Below are 13158 nucleotides of genomic sequence, written 5' to 3'. Positions count from 1 at the left end.
AAAGGAGGTCAAATCGTGTTATCTAAGCAGATAAATTGGCATTCTTCTTGGTCGAAATTACGACAAATCTGTAAAAAGAGTAAAACGGGTAATAAAATAAAATAGAAAATAAAAATCGGACTGGATTTACCCTGTTATTGGAAAACAAGGAGGTTATGTGGTATGTGCCAATAGGAAGGGGGTTATACCGGATTAAAACAAAGGAGCTGAGCCCCATTTCTTGCTAGTAAAACAGGCTGAATGTTTAGGTCGAAAAAAGCCCACTCGTAAAATAACTCTATATGTCCATAGATTTATTCTGAAATTCCAACGATTTCAACAACATTTTGGTGTAGTTTCATTCCATTTCCTTTGGGCCGCGGTATTAACACCCCCATAAATAGGACTAACACCCCTTTGACCAATTCAACGGTACTAGCACCCCTCCATTAAATACACAAAAAACACTAACGGAAAGCACCTGCTACGGGATCGCACATTCCACGGCATCGGGTTGCCCCGAGATTCCATATCCCACAGAAGGTCGCTGCCATGGGTCTTTTTAATTTTTTTTTAATAGCCACCATAAAAAAAAGTTAGTTGCCGCGAGATGATTTTGTTTACTAAAATGGAGTCTTTGCGTGCGTTAATTATCAAAGCTCTTCTTCATTAATTTGATCACAAAATTTTCTTATAGCATATGAAAATATTTGCCGCGAGATAGCAAAATTATGGCTCGATTGTATATTTTTTTTGTCATGGTTTTGGTGTTGTTCTTGGAGTGTATAAAGAAACTTTAAAGAAGAAAATGAGGTATACATATGTTGTATGTGTTCAATACGCAAAATTTGAAGTGAAAAAAAAACAAAAAACATAAAAAATATATGCCGCGGCAACTGCCTGCAGTGGGATATGCTATCTCGCAGCAACTCGATGCTGTGGATTGTACGATCTCGTGGCAGTTGCCTGCCGTGGGATATGAGATCTCGCGACAACTGACTGCGGTATAACTATATGCATGTGGGGTGTAAAAGGAAATATAAGGAATAACCATTATTGTTTTACTTTTTGTCAAAATTGCTATTCTCATTTGTAAAGTGTGCTAGTCTCATTTATCAGGTGCCAATACCGCGCCCCTTTCCTTTTCCCCCACCATTATCACTCACTCCTCACAGTGATCTTCTCAAAACCTTCACTCATTCAATCTTTCATCTCTCCAAAAAAAACACTTCCTTTTCATCTTTCCATTCACACTTGTCCTCATTATCCTCTACATCTTCTTCATTCCATCTTCAAACACTAATAATATAAATATCCAACCATCTGATTGTTTAAATTGTCCACAGCCACATCCTATAAATGCCAACCTTGTCGAAGGGGTAAAGTATCCTTTTTTTATATTCATTATCTGATATTGGTACACTTCCTGATAAGCCACATAAGAATATTGTTAGAATGCTTAAAGGGAAGTTATTTAGAAAGCCTGATATTTGATGTGTTGGAGAATATGAAGGGGAAGAGTGAGAATGGAGTTGTTTTAGATGTCGGGGCGAATGTCAGTATGGCTAGTTTTGCCTGGGGTTTAGAGTGTGTGCATTTGAACCTGTTTTTGAGAATTTGCAGAGGATTTATTTTAATAGAGTTGGTTGTGTTGTTCGAGGCGGCTGTTTCGGATGGGATTGGGAATATTACCTTTCATAAGGTATTTTGTTTGATTAGATATTTTTTTTAGAGCATTTCGTATTTGAAGTATGTTAAACAATAGAAATATGTTAATGTTGTTGTTGCTTAATTCTGGGATTACAAATTAGTTTCAGCTACTCTATGAGTGAGACAGATATCCACCAAAAACAATGTGTTGACTAAAATTGGGTTTCATTATGTACTGAGACACTGAGTGTAAGAGATAAGTACCTAATAGGTGGTGATTTTATTATTAGTGAAAGCGACTAAGATGTCAACAAATCCCTTAATACACTTTTTTTTTTTACTTATATTGTCCCCAGCAAACTGTCCTAAATTCGTTTATTCAGCATTGATGTAGTAGGAGATATTTGATCTATGCACATCCTCTCTTCCAGTAAACTATGGTGGATGTAAGTTAGAGAGTAAAAATGGTTAATAGGTATTTTTGTTTGATTAGATTTTCTTCAGAGCATTTTGTATTGAAGCATGTTAAACTATAGGAATATGTTAAACTAGCTTTATTAATGTGTTACAGAGATCTTGTAGTTGCAGAAACCCGAAACCATATGTGACATGAGACCAACTATGTGCTTAATGCTAGGATTAGAAATTAGTATAACGAGGAAGAATATCAGCTACCCTATGTGTGAGACTGAGATATCCACCGAAAACAATGTGTTGACTAAGAGAAATTGGATTTTATTATGTAATGAGATTGTAAGAGATAAGTGCCTAAGAGGTGGTGGTTTTCTTATTAATTAAAAACCACTAAGATGTCAACAGAGCCTTTAGTACACTTTTCTCGACTTATATTCTCCCTAGCAAACTTTCCTCAGTGTTGAGGTCATCTGTGCACACTCTCTCTTCCACTAAACTATGGTGGATGTAAGTTGGAGAATGAAAACAGTTAATAGTGTATGAGTTGGAGGAGTGATGGTGTTTTTGTTTACTTTCGTAAGATCTCTGCTGCTGTATAGGCTGGCTAATGACCTGATTGACTGGAAAAAGAGATGTCTGGCCTAGTGCATGTAAGGTATTGTATTGCACCAACAAGGGATCTATACTTTGAGGCACCAGACAAAAAAGGAGTGGAGTAGGGATCTAATTTGGTTGTGGAGTGGGGAGATCGACAAGGCTTTGCGTCAACCGTATTAAATTTCTTTAGTAAGTCATGTATGTATTTTGTTTGAGATAGAAACATAGAGTTAGAATTTCTGCACATCTCAAGAGAACAAGACCTACGAAGTATTGTAAAGGACCTAAATATGACAGTGATAGTTGACTGTGTTTTTCTTGTGAACATAGTGAAGTCAGTTTGTGATCAAGTGAAGTCAGTTTGTGATCAGCTGGTTTTGGTTTATGCATTCCATTCTTAGACATGTAATCATAGTATGTGGAGTAGAACCTTCTGTTTTATGTGGATGTAGTTGTGTCACTGGTTACATAAGGATGGTGGAAGCAAGGCCGAAAATATCGATATATTGGTGATATATATTGGAATATGGGGTACACGATATGGAAATAATGCAATATATCGGTGAGATATATTGACACATTTTCGGACCGATATATATCGCATTTTCCGATATATATCATCGGCAATATATCCAATATATTTGATATATATCGATTGATTTTGTTTGACTTGTTGAATGTTTGACTGATTTCTTTGACTGTTGACCGATATTTCTGATATATAACAATATATACTGATATTTTCACTGTTTCACCAAAAAAAGTTAGTATCTTTGATATATCCCGATATATCGATATAGACCGATATATTTTGGTTTTTGGGGGGTCCGAAATATCGGTCGATATGGAAAAATTGGGCCTTGGGTGGAAGGTTGTGCCTGAGAAATGATGATGTCTGTATGGTCATTGAGATGAGATGAAGGACTTTTAGTTGTATATGTAGGAAGTAATGGATGTGTAGAAATGTATGCAGGTATCTAAATTGATGTCTTGGTGTTGATGTAATGACTGTAGGAACAGATGTTAGAGGACTATGTGCATTGTTATGAACATGCGATGATGGTGAAATATGAGATTGTGAAACATTTGGATGCATGTGGAATAATGGACTCTCTATAGGATTATGAATATGTGATGATGTTGAAACATGAGATTGTGAAGCATTTGGATGCATATGAGTTAAAGGACTCTTTCTAGGACTAGCATTATGAGTGGGACGGTTGAATAAAGGAGGAAAAAGAGATGCAAAATGGTTTTGTAGAGTGGATGTGTCAGAGAGAGATGAGATGGTATTTTTATCTTGGGTGGACTTAAAAAGAAGCTCTTCGTCATTGAAGATGAGATGATATTTTTATCTTGCATGGACTTACAAAGAAGCTCTTCCTCATTGAAAATGGCATGTCTAGAAATATACACCTCTACCCTTTGAAAGAAGTACTGTGGCCTATGAAAATACATCTCTAAAATCTGACTTATTACACTATGGATAAAACCAACAAAACGTAGTCAAGTCATCTACAAGACTGACTTATTACGCTATGGACATGAGGGTCCGGGACAACTCTGCCTGCCCCACATGTGTTGTATGGACACGAGGGTCCGCAGACTACTCCTGAAATGAATCCTACCATTTGACAAAATTGGCCGCATTCTACTCTTGTAATGACTCCACCCATTTGACAAAATTGTCCGTGGACTACACTTGTAATGAATCCACCCATTTGACAAAATTGGCCGCGGACTACTTTTGTAATGAATCCAACTATTTGATAAAATTGGCCGCAGACTGTCTTCATGATTTTCTTTAGGAAGTCTCTGTGTTTCTTGCAACTAGGGCGTAGCCTACTACATCATGACTTCATTATTATATATATACCGTATGGAAAATAGTAAATCCAAAATGGAGTGTGACCATGACAGGCAGACTATAAGTCAATAGTGAGAAGCATGTCCGTAGACAACTCATATGTGCCCATATGTTGAATCGAATAGCGCGAAGCTTGTGCGGGGAGAACTCATATTTGCCCCCATGCATGTTGAATTACAAGTTAGGCCGCAGACTATTAGTAACAGGTGGCGGATTATGAGTTAGGCCGCGGCCAATAAGTGACAGGCGAGAGACTATGAATTAGGCCGCGGACTAATGGAATATAGTGTGAAGTAGGTAGGCATCTAGATGTACGTCTTTTACAACACTATTAAACACTATGCCAATTAAATCTCCATAATTTTAGGAAAAACTTTTATTAATAAAGTTACCTATAGGGTCATGAGTTACCGGGGCGGACTATGAGTGACAGGCGACAGCGGACTATCAGATCATAGTGCGAGGTTGACTGCTTGCATCTCCGCTGGCAAACGTTTCCGCTGCCACCACCTTTTCTAGTTTAGTTCCACCGCCGCGCTCTTTCCTTTCTTCTTCCCTTGTTCTCCTCAACTCTGTCCACCGCTTCTTGAACAACAGTTCCTTGGCCTTCCCAACGAGATTGTGAAACATTTGGATGCATGTGAAGTAATGGACGATGTATGGGATTATGAATATGTGATGATGGTGAAACATGAGACTGAAGCATTTGGATGCATATGAGTTGGATGACTATTTGCAGGACTAGCATTATAAGTGGGAAAATTGAATAAAAGAGGAAAAAGAGATGCAAAATGGTTTTTTAGAGTGAATGTGTCAGAGAGATGAGGTGGTATTTTCATGTTGCGTGGACTTAAAAAGAATTGAAAATGACATGTCTAGAAATATACACCCTGCCAGTAGTGATGTCTAAACACCTGTACCCTTTGAAAGAAGTACTGTAGCCTATGAAAACACATGGTTTTGTTGTAATTTCAAGTTTATTCTTGTTGTTTGGTCTAAGCCATGGGAAACAAGTACAATGGTTATCTGGCTTTTGTTTTAATAACATTTCAAATGGAGATAAGTTTTGCAGCATTCTGGAAGGTATTCTATTAGTCAAATAGATTGTTGTTTGAAAATTTCGACCCAATATAGCATTGGTACATGTGAATGGGCCATGAGAGCTCAAGTTTCGACAATGTAGTGATGTTTCCTCTCAACCACTCCATTTTGCTGTGGAGTTTAAGACGAGAAATAATGTGTAATGCCATGAAATTGTAAAAAGGTTTCAAACTTTTTGCTAATGAATTCTCCTGCAAAATCAGTTCTTATGGCTCTTATTTGTGAGTTTAAGAGAGTCTCAACATAGTTTTTGAAAATAGGAAATACATCTCTAAGATCTGACTTATTACACAATGGATAAAACCAACTAAACCTAGTGAAGTCATCTACAAGATTGACGTGGTACTTGAAACCAGAAACTGATGTTGTTGGACCTGCTCCCTAAAGATCAACATGAATGAGTTGAAGAGGATCTGTTGACCAACAGAACCTAGTCTGCGGCTTTTCGCAAGTTGACAAGGAGTGCAGAAAGTAGAATCATGTGGAGACCCTTCAAGAGAACATTTTTGTGAAGCAAGTATGTGGCTGAGAACACTTTGAGCTGAGTGTCCTAATCTTTTGTGCCGAACAGATGAAGAAGCTTTTGCACCAACAAATGCATTAGATGGATGAGATGATTTTAAACATGCACTGCAGCAGAGAGGGTGAAGACCACCCGTAGAGTGTCCTTGGAAAAGAACCTTCCCTGAGGTAAGATCCTTCACAAAGAAGGAATTTGGTGTAAATGGGATAGTGAAATTGCTGCCTGTGACAAATTTGTGTACAGAAATTAATTTATGAGATATATGTGGTCATCCAAGGCATCTTTAAGCACAAAATTTGATGAAGGTGTTGTAAGTAAAGAGGAACCAGTTTATTTAATACCAGACCTTCACCATTAAGAAATTGGTATACTAAATCTGCTTCCTCTATAATTTCACCAGAAGGTGCAAGACTATCTGCTAATGACTTTATTTGCTGATGGACGTATAGATGTACCATCAACAAATGACAAAACATTATTTGTTTTTAGGACTGTAAAGAACAACTGCTTCCACATGAAATAGTTGTCACGATTTAGCTTTATAGGGACAAAGTTTGTAATGTTCCTTATGTGAAACAGATTTGATGTTGGAGTTGAAGAGGCAAGTGTTTGATTTTGTGATTGATTGAGACTTTGAGACTGAAGCTGAGCTTGTAATTGTGCTATTTGTGACAAGATGTTTTCAATTGAAGTTGCTTCTATGATAGAAATTGATGATTACACAATTGTTGAAACGACGAATTTAATGAAATCGATGAAATGAGTCAAATTTACAAGTTTATAAACTAATTGAACTGACATGATTTAACAGATCAAGATATTTGTTTGACCTTGAAATTTAAGAACAACTTGAGTTAAAATGATTTGATTACCTCGTTCGATGAAAAGAGATGATGTACTGAGAAAGTGTAATTGAATAATGAATAAGCGAGCGAGAAACCTTGCTGGTTGTTTTTATGGTGAACAAAGGAGTGTTGACGCTTTAATGTGATCCTTAATGGCTGTTTGGCAATAATGACTCCGATACCATGTTTACTTTCTTAAGAAAATTGAGAAATGAGACTTGAGAATTTTATTAGCTGAGTTAAGGAATAATTACATCAGGTGTTCTCTGTATATCGAGTTATAAATCAAGACAGTTACTGCTGTCTGTTACAGAGTAACAAACTCTTAACAAACATATCGAACTTGCTGAGGTCTCTAACTAACTAACTAACTAACTGATTTACTGTTGACCTTGGTCTTTGTGGTTGACTGATGACTTATCACTGGTGAAGCGAGTCTTTTGCTCAATAGTTTTCTTTTGGAAACTAATTGGACCTGAGACTCAATTATCAATATTTTTATTGAATTTATTTGGTTTTAATACTAAATTTAACTATTTTAGTTTTCCAATTACTGTAACATGTTTGGTTTCTTATTTTCTTTCCTCGTGTTGGCAGTTAGTTGGTCAACTGGACAACAGCGCTGTCTCTGCTAGTGGTGCAAAGCTGGCATTCAAATCAAATGAGGAGGTTGAGCTGCAGGTGAGATCCATTCCTCTGGATCAAGTGGTCCCAGAGTCTGAACGTGTTCTTTTGCTTAAGATTGATGTTCAAGGTTGGGAGTATCAGATATGCAGTTTTCTGAAGCTCTCTAGGAGACTAAGTTTCAACGGGAGGTTAGTGATGCTTCGTTTATGGCCTTCTTTTCTGGTTCTTCCACCTGATTGATAACTTACTATCTTTAGAAGTTATACTTTAATATTCAACATAATTTGCTATACTATGTGCAAAACTAAATTGACTGTATGATTAAAGACTCGAGAGTGATTGAAGTGAATTTGCTCATTCTTGTTGCTTCGTGAGTTTTATTATTTTTGTCCGCGACTTTTGAAACTTCTTTTTTATCTTTTAATTGGGAGGGGAAAAATTTGCTCTATGGCAAAAATAGTGTCCAGCAAAAAAAATGTAAAATAAGCATCAAGATATGTATAATATAACTATTGGAGATAGTAAACACACTTTTCAAAACATCTTATCACTAAATTATGACCTCCTTAGTAGAGACGCCTCCTCTCAGAAATCTGACTTTCAAGTGAATTAAAGAACATTGTCTTCATAGTGAGTTAGAGGAATGAAACTTCGTTCCGCGTAGTTTCTTAGCATTTCCGCGTCGAATTCAATAATTATCTGTCTTTTAGGTTAGACGAGTCCAAAGTAGTGTGAAATGCATATTAACACACCTCAACCAAATCAGTGAGTCCCAGATTAGGAATCAGATATTTGGTATGTGAGTAAAAGTTTCCAACTCCTGTCATTGTAATCAAAAGTACTGGAAATGATTTAGATAACACGCAAGTATACTAGTTGATAGCATCACTGTCATATTCAGATAGCTTTGTATGATCAGGAATGCATATCACACTACAGACGTCCTGATAAAGCATTTCCATACTGAAGGTACTTTTGTGCCAGACCTTTTGTAATGGATGGTTCTCATGTGTTCTTCGTATCTTGCTAGATCATCAAGAAATTATGTCATTAATAGTTACAATTCTTTTAATGTTATGTATCATGTGATCTTCTTCATTTTTTTTGACTAATGGTTATCACTTAGTTGGAAGATATGGTGGGTAAAGTGTGAGCACAGGGATGGGCCCGTTACCAATTACATCATAAGGGTTTAGGACTGATTTTAAGTCGGAAATGATAAATCCCACTGGGGAGCATAAAACCTTAGTATAAATGAAGGAGTATACATGCATTATCATTGGACCACCCACCTTTTCTTCAGTACATGACTAGTAGAATGAAATGATCAAGGAGTCCTGAATATACCCACACAGACCTGGAGTACAAGTATTATTAAATATTAGCCCATCTCAGCTTGTCCTCTATCACTGTGTGTTTGAAATGGAGATTCAAACTAACAACAAACCAGTAGCTTTAGTTGTTGGGATCACAGGGATGGTGGGATTCAGCTTAGCCGAAGCTCTACAGAAGCCTACCGCCTTAATCCTATAGCCTTGATACTTTTTTTACTCGCCTCTGTGGTTCACCTCATGCCTCGCAGAGGCTTGGTGCCTTGAGGCTGTTATTTTTTATTCATAAATGATTTTTTTTTTTCCTCAAAACACTTCTTGGAGTTTGGTAAAAATAGGTAACCACAACCTAACTGTTGATAAAGACAAGTCTAACTACTCTGGACGTATGCAAAGGTGTAGACATGTTCTGTTTCTGCGTGTATTTTATAATAGGCTTTGGTTTGTCAACATTTTTTTGCATGTTGTACATACTGTTAATGTGGAGTCATAAATGAGCTCGCAGCTTTAGGATTCTACCATGAAACTACTTTTTTGTTGTTGTTGTTGTTGAAAATTAAGCTAGGGTTAGGCATTCATTAATTATATTCTAGTATACAACCTTCCAGTTGCCCCCTTTTTTTACAATAAGGTCAGTTATTTTTTGTTTTTTATCTAGATGAGGACTAAGTACACATAGCTAACCTCAAAGGCTCAAAGTTACTACCTAGTGAAGCTAGGTGATCAGTGACACCATTGGTGTCCCTATAGACACTGACAAAGGAAATAACATCAAAATTGTTACATAGTCACATGGTCCCTCTGTAGACATGACTAAGTTCAAACAATGCCATTTGTGTGTGTGTGTTGTGGTGGTGGGGGTGGGGAGGTGGGGGTGTTCCTTCTTGTTGATACAGTTAGATGCAGACATGGAATTTGAGGCCTCCACCTTTTTCCTGCAACTGAAATGAATGCATCCCTGTATTCCCACTTTAACAGCCTGAGGTTCATGGGTTAGTACTGTGCTTTTAATGTTATTTCCGGCAGAGGCTAGCAGAATTTTACCTCTATGGACTCTTATAACTCCCCTACACCAGCAGTGTTTCCCAAAGCACCATTATAATTCAACTTAATAACATTTTCATCAGGTTTGATCCAGGCACAACCGCACAAGTATAGGAGTTTGCATTGTAAGCTGAACATTTAGACCTAACCTGGTGTGCAAGAGCTTAAGCTGTTGTGTCCCCGTCAATTCATGTAGTGTTTCTTGTAGATAAAGTTGTGTCACTAGTAAGTCTCTCCTTTAGTATAGCAGCTGGACAAGTTGCATTGTTGAATTTCTATTGTTCCTCTGTCCAGATATAGTGTCTACTGAACTAACATATACTTAGTAGATTTATGACGTGTCAGATTTTTCTTCACACAATCTCAAGATGCTTTACTACTCCCTGCTGGAAATTCCCCCCCTGTAGCGATGGCGATAGTGTGACTGGAGCTTTTTCTTACGTTTCCTGAATCGTGTGTGTGTGTGTGTGTTTTTTTTGTGAAATAAATTAAGAAGCGAGGTTTGTTGAGGAGGCCTACAAGTACAATAAAGGTGAAACAATACAGATCTTAAAAACTCTTGAGCATGCAACTCAAAATCAATTAGCAATAGTTGAGCAGCCCCAGGAACATATATACTATTATGAAACTCTTTAACTATCCCAAATTGGGACTGAACTAAACATCTCAACACGCCCCCTCCCCTCACGCGTGGCGGTTCTTGAACCTAACATGTGGACCAACATTATTGGGTGGTGTGGAGTAAACGGAGAAAAGGTTAGAAACATTGCACGAGTAATACGATATTTATTTGTTGTAGGGTATTAATTTGGTTGAGTGTGTTTACATTGTTTGCATGAGTAATACGATACTTATTTGTTGTAGGGTATTAATTTGGTTGAGTGTGTTTACATTGTTAAGTATACAACCGTCAGGATTTTTTTTAAAGCTGTTGTCTGTCAATGCAGTAATGGAGATACACACAGTTTTCCATGTTAGGAGTTCCCTGGTCTAAAAGACATGGGATAATCTTATATCTTTCCTTCTTGTTGTGCAGGTGACCGCAAAGACCAGAAAACACTTGAGAGATTGTGTTCTGAAAGTTTGAAAAAATTGAGGAGCTCAAGGAGAGGACAAATTACTACACTACACAACAGATGAATTGTTTTGAAAGAAAAAGGAAAACAGATCTATGCGTGCCCATACCACCACTGAATTAGTATTGCTATGTGTGTGGGGTACCATGGATTTACATTGAGGAACTATTATGTCTGATTCACATTGCAGAGATATGACCCTGATCCAGCTGCAAAGGCAGCTGCAGCAAGTGTTCTGGCGTCAAAGTTGGGTATGGAGTTAGGCTTGAAAGTTTATCTTGATGAGGAATCCGTGCGCAACAATCCAGTAGGCAAAAGCAACGACTCCGAGTTTGTGCTATCTAAAGGCATTAGGAATCGGAAACAATCTCACTGCAGATCAAGCAGTACAGGAAGTGGTATGCTCCCTCAGTCCATGGAGGAAGCACCTAGTGATATGGGGTTCAATGGCGTTGAGACTCCACATAATCGAAATGTAGTTGTTGAAGACCATCCCACACCGACTGTGCATGATGGGGGTTGGATTGACAGAATTGCTGCGTTACTTGTTGGCGAGGACCCAACACAATCTTATGCACTCGTACGTGGCAGCTGCCACATGCATAATTGTGAGAATATATTCTATTAACGGTGATCAGACTTTTCAGTGTTTATCATATATGCAAATAGGCTGTGTTGCTTTGGTTTGCTGACGTGCTATGAATGATCCGTGTCCTTGGGGAATGATTTTTTGTGCAAAAAAGTTGATTTGTAATTATGTTACTTGCATTGTGTGCAGGGCTGGCCAGAAAAGATGATTTCTCCTTGATTACTTACTATTGTCTGCACTGCCATGGTCTGAATTGCTCGTGACAAGTGACAAGTAACAAGTGCAGGAGCATGCTCCCGGTTCCAGCCCCACGAGCATGTCAGGAAGCCTGAGTGGTGGTGATGTTGGTAGCACTTTAAGAGAAGACATACTCTAACGCAAACGTAAAGTGTTTTTCCTTCTGGAAACAGAAAGAGGTTGGGATAGATCGGAAATCGTATAAGTTGTAAAATTTGTAAGCACCGGCGTTGGCAACAAGTTTGAAGTTATTTGTGTGAATTGGACTGTTGTTTATGTTTTTTCTTGGTGGAAAGTTTTCCCCATGGAGGAAACAATAATTTTGTGCTTGAATCCAGATTTGATTAGGTGCCATTTTATCTGTACTAAGAAGAAACATTGGCAGTACAAATCAAACGCCTAGACAAAATCATAACATAGATTTAATGAAACAAAAACACAAACATGCCCAATACAAAATCGCCCTACAAAATCTAGCCCAAACGGCATCACAGTATGCTCAATCTTTTCTGTTTAAGTGTTTTTCGATATATACCTATTAAGGTTTTATAGATTTGCACCCCTATTTGAAAATAAAATTAGACTTGCCCTCCTAAATTAAGGGAAATTAGATTTGCCCCTCTAAACTCGCACACCGTCTCAATAAACATTTTGACGGTTATCTTGTGGTGAAATGTCCCAACTATCCTTTTATGTGTAAAAATACCTACGAGTTTTATAGATCTGCACCTCTATTTGAAAACATAATTAGACTTGCCCCCCAAACTCACACACTATCTCAGTCAACGCATTTTGACCGTTATCTCGTAGTGAAACTGGTTAAAAAACCACTATGGAAGAACAACTAAAAGCTCTAGTAGATCAAGTAAAGTTTCTCCTAGAATCATTCACCATGCTCCAGCAAGAGAACCAAGCTATACGTGAACAAACCACCTCAAACACCAACAACCTATCTCCGGATGCAATTGAAAACAACGCAGTCATAGTGCTCACCACAACCACCAATCAACGTCTTGAGGACTTTGCCCAGCAGTTAGAGAAGTCGAGCGAAAAAGCCATTGCAGCCCAGATTGTCTAGAAGATGCTCCAGTCATAAAAGCCGTCACCATTCACCACTGAAGTCAGGGACAAACAGCCTCCCACTGATTTTATCCAGCCAAAGTTCTTGCTGTACAACGGTAGCTCGTGCCCAAGCAAACACATAGATCGTTTCAGCCAAATCCTGGCGTTCTACAGCGCTCCAGACTATGACTACCTAAAATGGAAACTCTTTCCAAC

The 13158-nt window shown here is 37.9% G+C and overlaps 1 pseudogene across 1 annotated transcript; it reads left to right on the top strand.

Moving 5' to 3' along the window:
- The first annotated feature begins 1157 nt into the window (after positions 1–1157).
- LOC147492730 (uncharacterized) lies at positions 1158–12234 on the top strand (annotated as a pseudogene). Its single transcript, XR_015199482.1, has 4 exons — positions 1158–1681; positions 7574–7791; positions 11015–11662; positions 11833–12234. The product of XR_015199482.1 is annotated as an uncharacterized LOC147492730 (transcript).
- The last annotated feature ends 924 nt before the right edge of the window (positions 12235–13158 follow it).

Source organism: Coptis chinensis, chromosome 6 (genome assembly GCF_015680905.1).
Source record: "Coptis chinensis isolate HL-2020 chromosome 6, ASM1568090v1, whole genome shotgun sequence".
NCBI lineage: Eukaryota > Viridiplantae > Streptophyta > Magnoliopsida > Ranunculales > Ranunculaceae > Coptis > Coptis chinensis.
This window is presented reverse-complemented; position numbering and strand designations above follow the sequence as displayed.